Source organism: Toxorhynchites rutilus, chromosome 1 (genome assembly GCF_029784135.1).
Source record: "Toxorhynchites rutilus septentrionalis strain SRP chromosome 1, ASM2978413v1, whole genome shotgun sequence".
Lineage (NCBI taxonomy): Eukaryota > Metazoa > Arthropoda > Insecta > Diptera > Culicidae > Toxorhynchites > Toxorhynchites rutilus.
The window spans coordinates 109,992,581-110,014,228 of NC_073744.1; the positions used below are offsets into that span (position 1 = coordinate 109,992,581).

General features: G+C 40.3%; 1 long non-coding RNA gene across 1 annotated transcript; it reads left to right on the top strand.

Annotated features, from left to right (window-relative positions):
* The first annotated feature begins 18,388 nt into the window (after nt 1–18,388).
* On the top strand, nt 18,389–19,857 carry LOC129763232 (uncharacterized). The gene is made up of 3 exons (XR_008740843.1): nt 18,389–18,481; nt 18,539–18,630; nt 18,734–19,857. It is a non-coding gene; the product is annotated as an uncharacterized LOC129763232 (long non-coding RNA).
* The last annotated feature ends 1,791 nt before the right edge of the window (nt 19,858–21,648 follow it).

Here is a 21,648-nt window from a genome sequence, read left to right on the forward strand (position 1 = left end):
TTGCTTTCGTTCATTTCTTACTCTACTCTCGCACCGTGAGGACTCGTTTCATCGGGACTAAGCAGACAGCTCGTTAGTCCTTCGGTGGTAAGGCACCACGAAAGCAGCTCGGATAAGCGCACCAGTAGCAGGATAGGTGGAGAAGCCACATCGCTATCGACCGGGAACTTCGCATGAAATTCGTCGCTATCAGAAGTCGACCGAATTGCTGATCCGCAAGCTACCTTTGCAGCATTTGGTTCGTGGAATTGCTCAGGACTTCAAAACCGACTTGCGCTTCCAAAGTTCCGCGGTTATGACGCTGCAGGAGGCTTATTCGAAGATACCAATTTGTGTGCTATCCATGCAAAACGCGTCACATCATGCCCAAGGACATCCAGCTGGCCCATCGTATCCGAGGAGAGCGTGCTATATTAGCTTAGCATATAATCAACGGCCCTTTTCAGGGCTCCAAATTTGATGAATTAGAGTACAGAAAAGTTTTTTACAGGCCGAACTGAAAGGAGCATTTAGCGAAAATCGTGGTTTCGATAATAATTCGTTACCGATAGGTGCCATGGATATGGATTTCTTAATGAAGAATATGAAATACATGACACGATGTAGTGAATATATCCGAAGAAATCACTTTGGTGAAACTGCATTATAAAATTATTTGTGTACGAATGCCGCAATCGATAGTCGACTCTAATTTGCGCTGGGTAATTTCCTCGGAGGACTCGATTCCTCCTTTGAACATTAATAATCCCTTTCTGGCAAAACGATGTGGTATGAATCACATTATTTGAATGATAGAATGAAGAAGTTTTCTGCCAATTTCCTTCAACCTCCAAACGTATCTTTCTCCCGTTTGTCGTTTTCGCGTTCGCTAATCCTTTCTCACAACACCCATTTCTCGTTTGAGAAATTGTTGAGTAAACATTGTTTGCCAGTGCGCGTAGAGCGGGAATTCCTAAAGATTCATTGCACCTCTAATAAATTGCCGAAAGACATTCGCATTCTTACGTTCATTACATTATTACATTCTTACGTTTTTTTTTTTTTTATCTTCGCTTATTTTTCGTCGGCCTATTTCCGCCACTTTAGTGCCAATCACCGACATCAGGGAGGCGACTCCACCTGTTCCTACCTATCAGACTCAACAACTCATGAGCCGGGCCAACTTCTTTTACTTCCGCTCCGAAGGAAGACGTAACCAGAGATTTTTCGCCTCAGAAAATCCCAACGACGCCAGCTGGGATTGAACCCAGGCCGATCGGATTGTGAGATTCTTACGTTGATCGCACTTGATTGAAAAAATCCAAAACGAAATGTATTTGGTCGCAGCATTATATGAGTAGAAAGCAAATAATCGCTCGAAAATGACTTGATTTTCGCGATGTGAAACATTTTCCGTTTTTCATGTTATGCATCCAATATTGGATACGAAAATTTCCACTGATGGGGAAAAAAAATATTCAGAAGCTTTCCTGTTAATTGCGATTGATTGAAAAATAACAAAACCAAATGTATTTGGTTGCGGTGTTATATGGATAGAAAACATTAAAATAAACTCTTTCGCATGAATGTATTTTTCAATTCCCAGGGGAACTAGCAGATTATTTTTCAGCAACGATGATAGCAACGAGAATTCCACGCGTGTATGTGTGTATGTGTGTGTGTGTGTGGCGGCTGCTCCGATGTTTCAAGCGGAACCGTGGCATCACTCTCCTCCTGATGGATTCCCTTTTGACCTTAGGTGCACAAACAGGCTCTTGGTGACACCCTTCATCAGCGTTTTCATGATAAACTAAATTAGCTTCACAACAACAGCGACAACATGCTCCAATCGCTGTTCAATCATAACTGAGTGGGTTTACGAGCGGCGCTCGCTTATATACCGATTGGTGATTTCAATAGCCTGTTTTGAAAGCAATTTTAAGACTATTGAAACAAGTTTTTGGATCAAAAAGTAACAAGTATATGACGCGTAGACATTTTATCTTTCAAATGAAGTGTTTATCATACCATTTCGTTCAGTTGTTTAAGAGCTATTAACGCTCAAAATCTCGGTCTCCAGCGTAACGCTTTCGTTCTCGAAACTTTGGTTTTACACCCCGGTATAGAAATGAAAGACGTAGTCCTACGTCAAAACATTTCGAACGCCCTCGATGCCGCCTTGTTCTGGATTTGCCACCAAAGCAGTTTGTATAAAGAACAAACTTTTCTCTTCTGCTACCTGATGCCGTTTTGCGATTGCGTTTGCCACTCGCCACTCGCTGCAACTGCCTGTTGTCTTGATGTCCACCGAACCGAATGTGTTCTGTTCCGAATGCGGGTTTTCTTATCGTCGCGAGTAGCTTTACCAGCCAACTCGATCACTTCGGCGACCGAAACTATATAACGCCGGCTAGGTGGACTGGTGCACTGGTACTAACGCGCTCGGCCTAGCTACCCTTGCGGGGAACTTCAGATCAACACGGTTCGAGCGGGATTTTGCCTTTCCCTTCACTTTTCCTCCTTTACCATGTCCAAGCCATGTTACCATGTGATGCGAACCGATGTGGTGTACGGTTTGAATGAGAATGATCGTTACGGCAGCGGAGCGGGGATATTTAAGCTGACTGGCTGGCTCGAGAATTACGCATGTGTGAGACTGCGACCAATGATTCGTTAATTTTTTTTCTTTTTCCTTTCCAATCGTGCTTCATTCTATTTCGCTGCTGCTCTGGTTGCCCGTTTTGGTCGGTACGGTGTATGTGTGTGTGTGGCGGCTGCTTCGACATCTTCCCGGGGAACCGTTTTTCGATGCTGGTCACCTTCTCTTCTCCTTCTAATCGATCGGCTTTTCTGCGCTCCTTCACAGTTAAAACAAATTGATTGCATTTCAGGTCAGGTCAGGCCAGGTAATGAATCCCTCTATACCTCGCCGTTCAGCTCGTTCAGTAACGATGTTGTCGTGTCGATGTCCTCACGAAAAATGAATGGGTTTCACCATCAGAATATCGCTTAAGTATGCTTTTCGCATGAATGTATTTTTTATTGACGTGGGACTACGTCTAAGTGGAGTATATGGGGGGTAAAATGAAAACCTAAACACAGAACATGCAGGAAAAAAAGAAAGATTCCAATTGCTTTTAACTCGAACATTTCTTACTGGATCGCAAAGATGTTTGCATCAATTGATACGGAATATTTCTACGCTTCTATCGCAATTAATAAAATGTTATTTTCCATTAGATAAACAATTGAATAACTGTGAAATGTCAAGCGTTATCTAAACGCCCTAACTGCCTAGTTTTGATTGGCCCGATTTACGGTTTCCCGAACACAGACTTGAAAATCAATGTACCTGTGGGAATCCGCTTAGCAAATATACATGCATATTTTTGTTCCAACCGAGCTGTGTTTCCCTAACACGGACTTCAAAATCAATGTGCCTGGGGAATACACTTTGCAAATACATGAAAGTCGGGTGTATTTTTCTTCCGACTGAAATGTGTTTCTCTAACACAGACTTCAAATCCAAGAAGTGTGGGGAAATTGGCATTACAAATACATGCAATTCGGGGGCATTTTTATTCCTGCTGAAATGTGTTTATCCATTACAGACTTCTAATCGAAGGTGTCTGGGGAACTCGGAATTGCAAATCGGAGGCATTTTTGTTCCGACTGAAATGTGTTTGTCTAACACAGATAAACCAAGATGTCATCATACCAAACGTAAATGGACTGTCATTAAATTTACTTATAAAGAAGAACATAATCTATCCAAATGCATGAATTGACCTCACATGGTATCATACAATCTTTTTACTCACAAATCATATATATTGAATTCAGATGAATTCGGGAATTGTTTCATTCAATCAAAAATTAAATCAATACAAACAAATGATTGCTAAGCTAAGGTAGTCCCACGTCAACCTTGCGGTTATATCAAAGATATAACCCACCCATTTTATTTTTTAGCAACGATTAGATCTTTCCGGAATTTTCTCGATGCTGTTAGGCATCCAAACGAAAATACTCCTTTCAGTTTGGCCTGCAAAAAACTTTTCTGAACTCTAATCCATCAAATTTGGAGCCCTGAAAGGGGCCGTTGATTATATTCTAAGCAAATATAGCACGCTCTCCTTGGATTCGACGGGCCAGCTGTATGTCCTTTGGCATGATGTGACGCGTTTTGCGTGGATAGCACACAAATTGGTATCTTCGAATAGGCCTCCTGCAGCGTCATAACCGCGGAACTTTGGAAGTGCAAGTCGGATTTGAAGTTCTGATCAATTCCACGAACCAAATGTTGCAAAGGTAGCTTGCGGATCAGCAATTCGGTCGACTTCTGATAGCGACGAATTTCACGAAAAGTTCCCGGTCGATATCGATGTGGCTTCTTCACCTATCCTGCGGCTGGTGCGTTTATCCGAGCTGCTTTCGTGTGCCTTACCACCGAAAGACTAACGACCTGTCTGCTTAGTCCCAAACAAAGAGTCCTCACGATGCGAGAGTAGAGTAAAAAAATGAACGAAAGCAAAGGAAGCGTCATTTTATAAACCATAAAAGATAATATAAACCCCACACTTATTATATTCGTTGCTTACCCTGAAAGTGAAACGAATAACATCGAAGTAAGTTTTGTGCATATTGAATTGATGCGATTGATTAGTAACTATCAAGTAACTATCAGTAACTATATTAGTAACTATTAATCGCATAAATTCAACATGAAAAAAGTGTTGTGGCTGTGATATGATGTTGAATGTAATGCGAGGTGTCCGGATTCAAAAGCATTACTGTAAAACAGAGTTAACTAAACTAAATTTTTCAGTTCGGCCTGCAAAAACGAAATTAATTGGAAGAGTACAGCATAATGCATAGACGTGAGTATGAGCTTCCCCATCTCATATTCCAATAAGATTAATGGGTTTTCACGCTACATACGGATACGAATGATTTCAATAACCTGTTTTCGAAGCTATCATTAAGCTATTGAAACAATTTTTCGAGTCAATAAATAGCAATCACATAACTCTTGGACATTTTATCTTTTGTATGAAATGATTATCATACTGTTCCGTTGATCTGAAGCAGAATGAAACACGCCTAAAGAAGGAGTGGTTTTTTCTTGGAATTTACTGAGCAAAAATAATGCCCTTTCCCAACAATTAAAAACGACAAACGGTAAACAGTTTCATCAAAGTGATTTCTTCGATATGGGGATGTATTCACTACATCATGTCATGTATTTCGTGTTCTTCATTATGAAGTCCATATTCATAGCACCTGTCGGTATCGAGTTGTCATCGACACCACGATTTTCGCTAAATGCTCCTTTCAGTTCGGTCTGTGAGGATCTTTTCTGCACTCTGATCCATCAGGTTTGGAGCCCTGAAAGGGGCCGTTGATTGAATGCTGGGCTAGTGTGGCGCGCTCTCCTCGGATACGATGGGCCGGCTGGATGTTCTTGGGCGTGATGTGACGCGTTTTGCATGGATGGTACACAGATTGGTGTTATCGAATAGGTCTCCTGCAGCGTCGTAATCGCGGAGCTTTGGAGGCGCAGGTCGGTTTTGGGGTCCCGAGTGGTTCCACGAGCCGAGTGTTGCAAGGGTGGATTGCGGATCAGCAATTCGGTCGACTTCTGATAGCGTCGAATTTCATGCGGGGTTCCCTGTCGATAGCGATGTGGCTTCTTCAGACTTCCTGCGGCTGGTGCGCTTATCCGAGCTGCTTTCGTGGTGCCTTACCACCGAAAGACTAACGAGCTGTCAGCTTGGTCCCTCAACAAACGAGTCCTCATGGTGCGGGAGTGGAATGAGAGATGAACGAAAGCAAAGGAAGCGTGATGTTGTGGACCATAAAAGTATGGAATGTAAACCCCACCCTCTTTATTATATAAGCTAACTGTATACTTACTTCGATGTTATTCGTTTCTCTCTCAGGGTAAACTACGAATATAATAAGTGTGGGGTTTACATCCTATACCAACATACTGATTTTAACCTCCGACCGAGTAGGTCACGTTTTTTTCAGCTCGGCAGTTTGGCGTTTTGGACAGCGGACTAGGACGTCTCCCCCTGGCGATTCCGAAGGAGTTAACTTTAATTATTTTTAAGTGGCAGCAGAAGGAGAAGCAGATAGCAACGGCTAGTTTCGACCGTTGGGAGCGGGCGCTTGCCGGCAAACCGGAAAAGCGCGCGCTTTTGCGGCGTCACCGACGCCACGCCCCCTTTTTCCTTTGGGCAGTGGTGCCAGTTTCTCTTCTAGTATCGTAGTGATTTTTAACATAAACAAAAAACCAAAAAGAAAACACGCATTACGGACGGTGAAGTGACTGAAGGAAAACAAATTCAAAAGTTTATTCCCCTAAATTGTTCGCGATTATTGGTGGTTTTAGTAAGAGCTCTATAAAAAAAAGTGACAGTGTTTTTCTAGATAATATCCCAAAGTGAAAAGCCCTCATAAGTGTTCTCTCCTTTAAATAATAAATCGATCTGTCGGCTATACCTAGGGGGTAGCCGACAACAGCATGGCTTCCAGTAGCTCCGGGCCTCCGGGAGGCCGGGCTACAAATTTGTACGAGGGTAAACCTACCCAACGTACTGCTCCAAGGTGGGCCGACCCACTGAACGGCAACCTTCAGATCCTGTTACTTCGTGCCACAGGAGAGAACGCGATCCCGACTAACCCGTTCGTCGTGAGTAAGACGATCGCCAACGCTGTAGGAACGAAATACTACACAGCGCGACCGCAACGGGACGACAAAAAGAGGACGCAGTATATCCTTACGGCCAAGGACGAGGATATAATCGGTAAGCTCCTTTTAATCAACAAATTGATCGATGAAACCCCTATCGAAGTAATTTACCACCCTACTCTAAATCAACGTAAATGCGTTGTTACTTGCCGTGATGTAATTGACATCAAGGAATCCGAACTGGTGACAGAGCTTTCCGATCAAGGTGTGATCGATGTCAAGCGAATCACCAGGAAGGAGAATAACATTGTTATCCCAACCGCTACTCTCATTTTGACAATTCGTGGAACTGTTGTTCCCGATTTTATTAACTTCGGATTTATTCGGGCTGGGACTAGAAATTTCTATCCCAACCCAATGCAATGTTTCAAATGCTATAAATTTGGACATACGAGCAAGCGATGCAAACGCGAGAACCCGCTTTGCCGAAATTGTGGACAGGAACATCCAGAACAAAAGGATGGAATTAAAACCTGCAATGCTTCAGCATTTTGCTTGAATTGCCAAGGGGACCATTCCTCTTCGAATAGGAAATGCCCCGTATGGCAAACTGAGAACAACATCACAAAAATAAGAATCGACTATGGTATCTCCTACAAAGAGGCGAAAGAAAGATACAACGGTCAAAATAATGGACCAACTTTTGCAAGTGTTCTGCAAGACAGACTCTCCAACTTGCAAAAGCCAACACCCAGCTGCAATTGCAAATGTAACTGCGCCTCGGCCGCTTCGGCCTCTTCTAGCCGCGAAAGCACACCCCCAATTGACACTACAATCGATACCTCAATGACAGAGTCGACAACTGATAGCTCAACAACTGAATCCGAAAACGAATCAGTCATTTCAATGGACACTTCTGATGTTCCAAACAAAAATAAAAATAAACGGAAAATGGCGAAAGGATCATCTTCTGATTCAGATCAAAAATCTGAAGATGAAATCCAAAATAACAAGGACAAGAAAAGAACAAAAAACGAACAAAGAACTACACCACCAACAAATAACAACACAACACCAACAAAAAACAACAATAACAACAACAGCAACGCACACTCAACAAAAAACAACACAAACACAACAAACACTCCAAAGACTTCTACACCAAACAAAAACAACACCAATACCTCAAAGAAAGCTTCTCTTTCCAAGGGTAAAGGACCATCGAACTAATTCTCTTTGAATAGTTCAAACATACACACAATTAAGACTTAGGAATTAGAGTTAAAAACACCAACACATTCACTCCAACACAGAAATTCGGGATACAATGGAACATCAGAAGTATCCGACGAAATATTCTAGAACTGAAAATGCTTATTTCAAACTCTAATCCCACAGTCATAGCCCTTCAAGAAACTATGACTCCAAACAACTTCGATAAACACTTCATCTCAAAATATATCACATATTTCAAAGAGGGTCCCAACCCCTCAAAAAACGGAGTTGCAATCGCAATCAAAGATGGCACTCCACATGATCTTCTTCCCATTACCACTGATCTTCAGGCAGTGGTAGTGCGCATTAAACACCCCTTTCCAATCACCGTCGTTAGCATCTACATCACTAATGATTCCGATCCGAACACTCTACGCGGCCAACTGGACCATCTGTTCGCCCAACTTCCCGCCCCAATCATGCTTATGGGTGATTTCAACGCCCACTCATACGCCTGGGGAGGTGCATACCTCGATCGAAAAGGATCCATCATGGAGGATTTCATATCCGACCATTCTCTTCTCCTTCTTAACAACGGCCAACACACCAGAATCCATTATTCTGGTACTACTTCAGCCATCGATCTCACTATAGTATCAGACAAACTATCTTCAAAACTTTCTTGGAACATCCACGATGATACTTGCGGAAGCGATCATTTTCCAATCTTCACTTCCTTCGGCCAAACTTCTCCAGAGTTTTCAACAAGGCCAAGATGGAAATTTGAATACGCTGACTGGGCTGGCTATCAGTTTGACATTGAAAACCGCCTCTCCGCTAAACGAGATTGGACAGCCAAGGAATTCTCCAAAGTTGTCCTAGAAGTTGCAATGGTGCACATCCCCAGAACCAGTGGCATCCCTGGCAGGAAATGTGTCCCATGGTGGTCGCCTGAGCTGAAGGCAGCGATCAAAGGTCGACGTAAGGCCCTACGCAAATTAAGAAAGGCCCATCCGGACAGCCCACTGAGACCCACTCTGCTTGCAGAGTTCCAAAGGGCTCGCAAAGAAGCTAAGACTGCTATCAACACAGCCAAGCACAACAGTTGGGTTAAATTCGTCAGCGAAATTAATCCCAACGCGTCAACAAAGGATTTATGGAGTAAGATTGGCAGGCTTCATGGAAAGAAAAGAAGCAAAGAATATAATCTTCTAATTAACGGTCAATACACCAATGACCGGAAAATCATCGCCGAGGCGTTTGGAGATTTCTTTGCTTCCGCCTCCTCCAATCAAAACTACGACCAAACCTTTCTAACCCACAAAACGGAATGCGAAAGAATTCCCATCGATTTTCATACCGATGTGGAATTTGACTTCAACAAAAACCTCTCCCTCAAAGAGCTCGATTGGGTACTGAACAAAGTCAAACAAGGATCCACAGGACCTGATGACATTAGCTACCCTATGCTTAAGAATCTACCCCATCTCGGGAAAAAAGCACTTCTGAAGCTCCTCAACAAAGTCTGGGACAGTGGAACCCTCCCCAGTTGCTGGAAAGAGGGTTTAATGATCTGTATCCCGAAACCAGACATGAACAACCATCTTCTTGACAATTTCCGCCCCATCACTCTCCTAAGTTGTGTTGGGAAAGTCTTGGAAAAAATGGTCAATCGACGCTTAACGACTTTTCTAGAGTCAAATAAGCTGATTGATCCCAGACAATTCGCCTTCCGTGCGGGAAAAGGTACAGAAGATTGCCTTGTAGCAATCGAAAAAATCCTAGACGACGCAACTGAAAAATTACACCACATTGATATTGTTTCCCTGGATTTATCCAAGGCCTTCGATCGGGCATGGAGGTACCCAGTGCTGAAAAGCCTTTTCGACTGGGGGATTCGTGGGAGATTAGGTCTCTTCGTTAAAAGTTTTCTAGAAAACCGGTCTTTCAAAACCGTTATTAACAACCACCAATCTTCTCTAAAAATCCCAGAAAACGGCTTCCCACAAGGCTCAGCACTTTCACCAACCCTCTTCAACATTGCCATGCAATCTCTATTCGAGATTATCCCGGACCATATAAAGGTCATAGTCTATGCAGATGACATCACTCTTATCTCTACGAGCTGCTTCGGCTTAATTCAGAGAAAGAGGCTTCAAAAAACCTTAGACTCCATCCAAAACTGGGCTCTAAAAACAGGTTTTAAAATTTCCCCGGAGAAATCCAAACACATACATATCGGAAAAGCTCTCAGAAGGAGAACCTATCTTCAGCTCAACAAAATCCCGATCCCTACAATGAGGACATTGAAAATACTAGGGGTTACTTTCGACAAGAAACTCAACTTCCTATCACATTCCCAAAAGACCAAAATAGCCACCAGAAAGAAATTGAACATCATCAAGTCTATCGCAGGCAACCTAGCCTCTGGTCATAGAAAGACGTTGCTAAATGTTGTAAATGTTTGGTTGGTCCCACAAATCCTTTACGGAATAGGCACCTTCAGCCGTGGAGGGGACAGGGTGTTAAACACCATTCAACCAATTTACAATAAAGCAATTAGGCTCGCAATTGGCGCTTTTCCCACCAGTCCCACTCTTGCTGTAATGGCAGAAAGTGGGCAACTTCCCTTCACCCACCTGGTAACAAAAGCCATCACCAATAAAGCCATCCGTCACTTGTCACTCCCCGAAAGCGACCACAATGTCCCATTAATACATAGAGCTAAAACATGGTTCAAAAATCTCACGAACAAAGATCTTCCCGATATATGTGAACGTTCATCTGCGACGGGAAGAAATTGGAACGTCAAACCGCCGAACATTAACCTTGAACTTCTCAAGACAGTTCGAGCGGGAGACCCTTCTCCAAAAGTCAAAGCCTGCTTCAATAACCTCGTTGCATCCAATTTTCAAATCAACCACCAGGTATACACAGATGGTTCAGTCAGTGCCGATGGAGTTGGATGTGGAATCTTTGAGAGTAGATACACTGGTAGCTTTTCTCTTCCACCGCAATGCTCCATCTTCAGTGCGGAAGCTTTCGCCCTTTTAATAGCTACCCAAGAATGCACCCATGAGTTTCTTCCTACCACAATATTCTCAGACTCAGCTAGCTGTCTCCACGATCTTCTGAGTGGAAACAGCAAACACCCATGGATTAAGCAAACAGAAGAGGCTGCTTCAAATAAAAACATCTCCTTCTGCTGGGCTCCTGGTCACTCAGGAATCCGTGGAAACACAGCCGCCGACATACTGGCCGGCAAGGGCAGCAAAATAGATCCCCCAGACATGCCCTGTCCTCCATCTGACATTGTCCGCTGGGTAAAACAGCAAGTCCGTGAAAGCTGGGACATAGGCTGGATAAACAGCCGTCCCACTCATCTTCATAAAATTAAAAATTCCACTCTCCCTTGGGATGACCGCCTCAATAGTAGGGAAAGGCAAGTCCTTACCCGTCTTCGAATTGGGCACACTAACTTCACCCACTCACACTTGTTCTGCAGAGCCGAAAAACCCCAATGTGCTTGCAACGAAGCTCCGGTTTCCGTTAGCCATCTTTTACTTGAATGTCAACATACCAAAGATGCTCGAGTCCGACACAACATAGGTCAGAGTCTCCGAGATATCCTCAGTAGAGACGAGACCCAAGAAACCAATTTAATTGCGTTTCTGAAAGAAACCGACTTCTTTGGTAAAATCTAAACCGAAATACTAAATACCTTGGAAAGTGCTTATTAAAGTTCGCCACTTCACAGTCATGTATGCGTGTTTATGTGTGTATACACATGTATGTACGGGTCGGAAGGAAGGTATTCATACATGTATATACACGCATTCAATAATATTAAATAACAAATAATATAATATATACTTTCATACCCACATCTATCTTCTATCCATTACATTATACTTTAATCAACTTCCTATTCCTACAGCCACACTCACCAAGGAGAATAAATTCATTAAATAAACCTCTCCATTTTTCAGCTATACTATATACCATTAAATTCAAAACCACTATATTTTATTATCTATTCAAACTGTATTTCATTTCATTTCACCCCACCCCATACCTACTCCTCCCCTCTTTCCTTCCCATACCACTCCCACCCCCTCCCAATCCACTAATCCCACCCAAATCCTTTCCACTCCTTTCCTTCCTATCCTCCTGAGAGGGGCCGTTTTGTTTTTTGGCTTTGGAACACGCCTTTCGCTAGGTCACTTGTGCTTCGTTACTGCTTTGGTCCTCGGATCAGTAAATTTTTACTTTTCTTTACAGCATATATTAAATATCTTATGAAGCATAGGATCCCTTCCTGCCTTCTTCTTTAACCGAGAGTCGAGCGGACAGGTCTGATGAGTGATTTTGTTGGTTTCCCTTTCGCCAGTCCCCTCTGGACTGGTTTTATTGTGGCTCTTCACTGGGCTGGAGGCGAATGAACTGCAAAGTTTAAAGCCTCTTAAAAACAAAGAAACAAACAAACATCCTATACTTTCATGGTTTATAGAGTGACGCTTCCTTTGTTTTCGTTCATTTCTTACTCTGCTCTCGCACCGTGAGGACTCGTTTGTTTGGGACCAAGCAGACAGCTCGTTAGTCTTTCGGTGGTGGGGCACACGAGGGCAGCTCGGATAAGTGCACCAGCCGCAGGATAGGTGAAGAGGTCACATCGCTGTCGACCGGAAACTTTGCGTGAGGTTCGTCGCTGTCAGAAGTCGACCGAATTGCTGATCCGCAAGCTACTTTTGCGGCATTTGGTTCGTGGAGTTGCTCAGTACTTCAAGACCGACTTGCGCTTCCAAGGTTCCGCGGTTGTGACGCTGCGGGAGGCCTGTTCAAAGATGCCAGTTTGTGTGCTGTCCATGCGGGGCGCGTCACATCATGCCCAGGGACGTCCAGCTGGCCCATCGTATCCGAGGAGAGCGTGCTATGTTGGCTTAGCATATAGTCGCATATATCATATAGTATATATAGTGGAGCCTTTTCAGGGCTCCAAGTTTGATGGATTGGAGTTCAGAAGGGTTTTTTTGCAGGCCGAACTGAGGGGAGCATTTAGCGAGAGTCGTGGTGTCGATGATGGTTCGATGCCGATGGGTGCCATGGATATGGATTTGATAGTGAAGAGTGTGAAATACATGGCGTGATGTAGTGAATGTGTCCGCATATCGAAGAGGTCACTTTGATGAAACTGCATTATAAAATTATTTGTGTACGAATGCCGCAATCGATAGTCGACTTTAATTTGCGCTGGGTAATTTCCACGGATTCCTCCTTTGAGCATTAATAATCTCTTTCTAGCAAAACGAAGGGGTATGAATCACATTATTCGAAAGATAAAATGAAGAAGTTTTCTGACAATTTCCTTCAACCTCCAAACATCTCTTTCTCCCGTTTGTCGTTTTTGCGTTCGCTAATCCTTTCTCACAACACCCATTTCTCGATTGAGAAATTGTTGAGTAAACATCGTTTGCCAGTGCGCGTAGTGCGGGAATTCCTAAAGATTCATTGCACCTCTAATGAACTGCCGAAAGACGTTGATCGCACTTGATTGAAAAATCCAAAACGAAATGTATTTGGTCGCAGCATTATATGAGTAGAAAGCAAATAATCGCTCGAAAATGACTTGATTTTCGCGATGTGAAACATTTTCCGTTTTTCATGTTATGCATGCAATATAGGATACGAAAATTTTCTACTGAAGGGGAAAAATAATATTCAGAAGCTTTCCTGTGAATTGTGATTGATTGAAAAAACACAAAACCAAATGTATTTGGTTGCAGTGTTATATGGACAGAAAACATTAAAATAAACTCTTTCGCATGAATGTATTTTCTAATTCCCAGGGGAACTGGCAGATTATTTTTCAGCAACGATGATAGCAACGAGGGTTCCGCGCGTGTATTGTGTGTGTGTGTGTGTGTATGTGTGTGGCGGCTGCTCCGATATTTCAAGCGGAACTGTGGCATCGCTCTTGCTGACACCGTTCATCAGCGTTTTCATGATAAATGAAATTAGCTTCACCACAACAGCGACAACATGCTCCAATCGCTGTTCAATTATAACTGAGTGGGTTTACGAGCGGCGCTCGCCTATATACCGATTGGTGATTACAATAACCTGTTTTGAAAGCAATTTTAAGGCTATTGAAACAAGTTTTTGGATGAAAAAGTAACAAGTATATAACGCGTAGACATTTTATCTTTCGAATGAAGTGTCTATCATACCATTTCGTTCAGTTGTTTAAGAGCTATTAACGCTCAAAATCTCGGTTTCCGGCGTAACGCTTTCGTTTTCGAAACTTTGATTTTATACCCCGGTATAGAAATGAAAGACGTAGTCCTACGTCAAAACAACAAAACAGAGGATCTTCGCAAAGTTCATTCTCGATTAGAACGGAAAAATACTCTCTCCTCATCTATTCTCAGAAATTTTTGCATTCCCTCATTCGCCTCTCGGAATGATGATGATAGAATCAAACCGGAAACTTTTGCTTGAACCAGCGAGTGTCTCTATAAAATCATTCGTTTTTCACTCAAATAGCAATCATTGAGTCTCGATCGAGGCAGTAAAATATAGGAAGATAGTTGAAATCGAGTTGTTTCCTGTGCATTATTGCAATGACATTTTTTTGTTTCTAGTATGAAACTATCTAAGCCAACGCAAAAGACCATATTAACGCAAGTTATTGATGAGCGGGAAGGTGGATTTCATGTGCACTTGAATGCTGACAAGGAAGAGATTACATGGGAAAATAAAATCATACATACACGCAGATTCAATCTATTTTGACTCACTTGTTATTTTGTTTCGTGCAATCCTTCCAAAGGGATATTCATTCATTGAATGTTGTTTTCCACTCTTTGTTTTGTTCTGTTTTCTATCAGTCCCGAATGAAGATGGTCGGGGAGTGTAAATGATTCATCGTGCAATCTCACGATTGTTTGCTGCATTCTTTTCGCCATGATTATTCCAAGCAGATACAAGAGTGATTTATAATCAGGTGTGGAGAAATGAGCGAATGAACTTTTTCATACTTGACAGTTTCTAGAAAACATGCGCTGCGTTGCGCTCTTTAACGCTCAAAAAAAACTCGTATACTCTCTTGATACGAAGCGCACCGAACTCAGAAACAATTGCACACAAAATCAGCAGAATGCAGATACCAAACATCCCTTCTCACTTGTGTGGTGCAAGCCTCATTCTATACACACGCACATATAAAATTCTAGCGCCCGTTTTGTCTTCGCTCGTTCTAAGCTAAGCTTAAAAACAACAGCGCGTCCCCATACGCACCGCCTCAACAGAGAAAGCAAAGCAAACAAAATTCGAGCGCGGTTTAAAATTGAGCATATACACCGGTGTAAGGATACGGTGCAGAAAGTATGTTCGAACTTTAAAGCGAACGGTGTTGAAAACAAAACATTTCAACTTTGTTTCGGTGCGTGTTGATTCGTCCGGGCGCAGGTGTGCGCAAGGAGTGAGAGTTCAACTGAGTACAAAACAAAAAGTTGCACATCAGCACCGCGTTGCATTCCGAAGACTGATCGCACATTAAGTGCGATTCACATACAACATCCACGTCATGTTCACGTTCCGTTACGTCATTTATTCTACCATGCAATTCTTATGAAAACATTCACATACACCGTCAATGTAACGACCCGTCAGCATAAGTTCAACAAGAATGAACGGCAGGATTTGTAGACAAGAATAATTGACGGAGAGGGACGTTTCGTTAAGTTTTTGTCTGGGCTTTGTGTCTCGGCTTTTGTTTTGATTTTGGTTGTATTTTTTTATGTCGACAAATCTCTTAGTTCCAAATTTCGGGGTCAAAATCTTCCGCGACTAGCTGAGGAAAAAAAAAGCTATATAATATTATTGGTGAATAACAGTCGGGACTACGGGATTTAAGCAATTAAATAATATAACTCAATGATTTTCATTGAATTTTTCTAAATTTAGAACTGATTCTAGGCATGCCGATTCGAAAGAGGGCATTGTAACTTAAAATCGTTGTAGGTGGCGACACCATGAATAACATTAAATAAATCATTCGTTTGACATTTTATGTGACGGTGCTGGTGCAAGCATTGCCTGCATGTGTGAATTGGTGGAGACGTTGACGGAACGTAGACGTTCTTTTACGTAATGTTCTATGTGAATCGCACATTACGCGTTTAATCGCTCTATTCTTTAACGATATCTCACGCACGATAGATACAATACGGTAGCGCAACTTATGAAAAAGGCCTTTCAGCCATCTTGGAATTTGTATGTAAACAATCTGCAATATTTTGCAATATCTTTTTTTTTGCTCTTTGTGTGTGGAATTGTATTGGTGGGAATAAGAGCATTGAAAAGTTGAAAGGTAAGTCTTTTACGGTTAAAGTTAGGTTTGTAATTTACTTTATCGCATTATATGTTTCAGCTCAAGAGAATAAATCGACTCTCAGTGTCGGTTGGTGATGGAGATATTTTACCCGCGTTTTGCAGCTAGAGACGTCGGTTAATCGTTCGATTTATTCAAATAATCGAATATCTGTAACAGTAATTTTATACCAAATAATGAAAAATCAAGGTATGAATACATCGAATAATTATCAAAGTAATCGATTAATGAATGAAAAAGGGAACCATTTTTTTCAGAAAATACAGTGCAAAATTTGTTTAACCGTCATGGTGTTTCGTCGAAATTCATAGAATATGCTAAATCATTTACGGTAGAAGTTTGATTTCTAGGTGGTGGAGGAGACTGGGAAGAAGAATTCAGGGTCTGCAGGAGTAAAATGCGGACTTGAAGAAGGTGGTCTCTGCTCCCGTTCTAAAATAGTTGTATTCAAATTCAGAGCGCCGAGGAAAAAATACCATACTAGTGATCAATGATTCTATGACCAAGCAGAGATATTCAAACAAATCAGCTATTTCAACAAACAACATTCGAAGAACAGATAATTTTGAACAGCCAAAATTTTGGTTGGTGCAAAAAAATGCATGTCGGACTCGACTAATATCGACATACTCGATAATATGTGCTTCGATTATATACAATTTTGAACTCGATTATATACAGTTTGAAAAAATATATTTTTTTAATATTTTAAGTATGACTTATTTCAAGAAGGAAGGTAACCTTTAAACGATAAGGTGAAATTTAAGTGGCTATTACATGTACAGTGGGGTGAAAATCGTCATTTTTGAAGATTTTGCTTGAGTTTTCACCAGTTATATCGTTATATAGTTATTGCAGCCAAATTAAAAAAGCAGAAGTTGGGTGTCAAAAAACAAATTTTAGAGCGGTTAGAGAGCTTTAATTTAATTGATAGAAATGATCTAGTTCAATATAAATTTTCAGGATAAAATTAATAATAATACATTAAATATTATTAACTTTCAAGTTTTCCACTTCCAAAATGTTAAAATCCACTAATTTAGATGTTCCACTACTATCCTTCCTTCTCCTTGAATGGCGTTAACGTTCCCTGTGGAACTTTTGCCGTCTCAACGTATGCATTTTACTAGCGTCATTTATTAATACTTAGTTGAGATTTCTTAAGCCAATTAACACGCCTTGAATGTATTCCGAGGGTCAAGCTCTAGAATACGCGTGACCACAGTGCAAGTCGAAGGAAATCTCTCTGACGAAAAATCCCCCGGCCAGAACGGGAATCGAACCCGAACACCCGGCATGATAATGTGAGACGCTAACCACTCGGCCACGGATGTTCCACTACTATATCCTGTACAAAATTTCTCATATTTCAAATGAAAGCAACAGTAGTTTTTAAAGTAGAGCCAGTTTGAGGCAACAAGTCCGAAACAAAAAAAATAGTTCTATAACTATTTCATTGTTGAAATTCGAACATATGCGTAGAAGGTTTTTTATTCATCAAATATGCTCGTCTATTACCTCCTGAAAGAATCTGGATAAATTTATTTTTTTTCATGCGAGAAATGTATTTTCTGACTTTGAGGGGGTGAATCAAAAATCAAATTCCTCTTTTATATTAAAGAAATGAAAAAACATACAAAAAACGATTAAAAACTTTTTTCTGACTCGATTATATACAGTGAAAAGGAATCAGAAACTATATATAATAGAGTCCCTGTATTGTGCACCATTTTCATGGTGTGCTCTTTTTTCAATCATCCTCAAAAAATCATGAACTTCAAAATTATGACATTTTTTTATCATAAATGTCTGTTTGTTTTGATTACAAGAAATAAATATTGGCTCGATTAATCGAATACTGAAAGACAATTATTCGAATCAATATCACCCCACGATTAATCGACAATCGAATAAACGAAAAATTTAGACATCTCTATTTGCAGTCAAATCCCTTCCCACAATCCTCTGTATATTTATACCGTTTCCCCTCGCGCACTTATTGTCCACACGGTCACACCTTTATTCTATACATCTTGATCTCACGATAGATACAATACGGTAGCGCAACTTATGAGAAAGGCCTTTCAGTCATCTTTGATTTTGTATGTGAACAATCTGCAATATTTTGCAATATCTTTTTTTTGCTCTTTGTGTGAGGTATTGTTTTGGTGGGAATAAGAGCATTGAAAAATTAAAAGGTAAGTCTTTTACGGTTAAACTTAGGTTTGTAATATACTCTATCTTATATGTTTCAGCTCAAGAGAATAAATCGACTTTCGGTGTCGGTCGGTGATGGAGGAATTTTTCACGCGTTTTGCAGTTAGAGACGTCGGTTAATTATTCGATTGTAAGGTTTCTGGAATTTCAAGTTTTCCTATATCTAATATTCTTTGTTTCTGTGTTCTTGGTTAACAAAAACTTAATGCCTGTTTTTGATGGGGCATAAAAAGATGATATAAAAGGATTTCTAGGAACTTCCTGCGACTTGTTTTATCGTCGATATTGATCAGCTCATATATTGTAGAAAAAACCCAAAGTTGTAACTGTAAAAATAACCATAAGCCACCGATTAATTTATAATTTACAGTTTACAATTCTTCCGCAAGTGCATTTATTGCACAAGTGTGTATATGCGTGACCATTATATTTAGTGAACAACTATACAAATGTCAAACATTTATACTTTACTTTTGCACGTATGAATCTAACGACGAGTATATCGACGAATAATATATGAATCCATTCAATCCGGTGACAAAAGGACTAAAATCAAATAAAAATAGTCCGAAAATGATATAACGCATTATATTTAATAAATATTCCACGCCACTGACATTAATTTATACATTTCATTGGACAATATTCTAGAATAGGAAAAAAAGTCACTTGTCCAAAAAAGTTACTCTTGTACGCGCATCGGTGTCTCAGACCGAAGGTGGTGAAAAAGTGACATATGTCCCCTTCGTACCAACTTATATGATACGCCAAACGATGATGAACAACGAATGACGAAGCTAGAGAGAATCGCAATGTCGTAGTATTGATGTTTTCTGAGAAATGAACGAATTATTGATTTCTTGGTCTCTCAGACCTATGCGCGAGTATAGGAGTGTTAACCGTCATGGTGTTTCGTCGAAATTCTTCGGATATGCTAAATCATTTACGGTTGAATCATAAAAATGATTCCCTGGTGGTGAAGGAGACTGGGAAGAAGAATTCAGGGTCTGCAGGAGTAAAATGCGGACTTAAAGAAGGAGGTCTCAGCTCCCTTTCTAAAATAGTAGTATTCAAATTCAGAGCGCCGAGGAAAATATACCATACTAGTGGTCAATGATTCTATAAAGGTACCTCTTTTGAACTAGTAGCTATAAGGACTAAGCAGAAATATTCAAACAAATCAGCTATTTCAACAACATTCAAAGAACAGGTAATTTTGAACAGAAAAAAATTTATGTAGATATAATAATAATATTGTGCATCATTCTCATGGTGTGCTCTTTTTTTCAATCGTCCTCAAAAAATCATGAAATGGTAAATTTATCAATATACTAAAATACCATTTCATTCAAGAACAGTTATTCTGCACCATGTTTATTTCAAAATTATATTTAATGTAACTTTTTAAATTATGACATCATATTTTTTTATTATAAATATGTCTGTTCTTTTTGATTACAAGAAATAAATATTCGCTCGGTTAATCGAATACTGAAAAACAATTATTCGAATGAATCGAATATTTAAAAATGACACCACGATTAATCGACAATTGAATAAACGAAAAATTTAGACATCTCTATTTGCAGTCAAATCCCTTTCCACAGTCCTCTGTATATTTATACCGTTTCCCCTCGCGCACTTATTGTCCACACGGTCACACCTTCATTCCACACATCTTGGGTAGCGCAACTTATGAAAAAAGCCTTTCAGCCATCTTGGATTTTGTATGTAAACAATCTGCAATATTTTGCAATATCTTTTTTCTGCTCTTTGTGTGTGGAATTGTTTTGGTGGGAATAAGAGCATTGAAAAGTTGAAAGGTAAGTCTTTTACGATTAAAGTTAAGGCTGATTTAGACGATGCCAGTCAGCGCTCTAGTTGAGGTATCCAGTGAACAGAGAACAGACACTCTGTCCAAGTTACTTGTACCAGTATCGAAAAAGTAATTGGCCTCTATCTTGAACAGAGTGTCTGTTCTCTATTCACTGGATACTTCAACTAGAGCGCTGACTGGCATCGTCTAAATCAGCCTTTAGGTTTGCAATATACTCTATCTTATTTTTTGTTTCAGATCAAGAGAATAAATCGACTCTCGGTGTCGGTTGGTGATGGAGATATTTTTCCCGCGTTTTGCAGTTAGAGACGTCGGTTAATCGTTCGATTAATCCAAATAATCGAAAATCTGCATCAGTAATTTTATATCGAATGATGAAAAATCAAAGTATGAATACATCGAATAATTATCAAAGTAATCGCGATTAATGAAAAAGGGAACCATTTTTTTTCAAAAAATACAGTGCAAAATTTGTTTAACCGTCGGTGTTTCGTCGAAATTCATCGAATATGCTAAACCATTTACGGTAGAAGCATAAAAATGATTCCCTGCTGGTGGAGGATACTGGGATGAAGAATTCAGGATCTGCAGAAGTAACATGCGGACTTGAAAAAGGTGGTCTCAACTCATGTTCTAAAATAGTAGTATTCAAACTCCGGGTGCCAAGGAAAATATACCATACTAGTGGTCAATGATTCTATAAATATACTTTTTTTGAACTAGTAGTTATAGGGAAAAAGCAGAAATATACACACAAATCAGATATTTCAACAACATTCGAAGAATAGGTAATTTTGAACAGAAAACATTTTATGTTGGTATAATAAAAATATTGTGCATCATTTTCGTGGTGTGCTCTCCATTCAATCGTCCTCAAAAAATCATGAAATGGCAAATTTATCAATACACTAAAATACCTTTTCAGTACACCATATTTATTTCAAAATTATATTTAATGTAACTATTAAAATTATGACATCATTTTTTTTATTATAAATGACTGTTCGTTTTGGTTACAAGAAACAAATATTCGCTCGATTAATCGAATACTGAAAGACAATTAAAAATTTAAATTTAAAAATGACCCCACGACTAATCGAATAAACGAAACATTTAGACATCTCTATTTGCAGTTAAATCCCTCTCCACAGTCCTCTGTATATTTATGCCGTTTCCCCTCGCGCACTTATTGACGACACGGTCACACCTTTATTCCACACATCTTGACGATATCTAGAGGAACGTGTCCAAAGGGCCTATCTTCTTTGATCGATTCTTTACATCTATACCCACATTCCGTTTTGCCTGCCA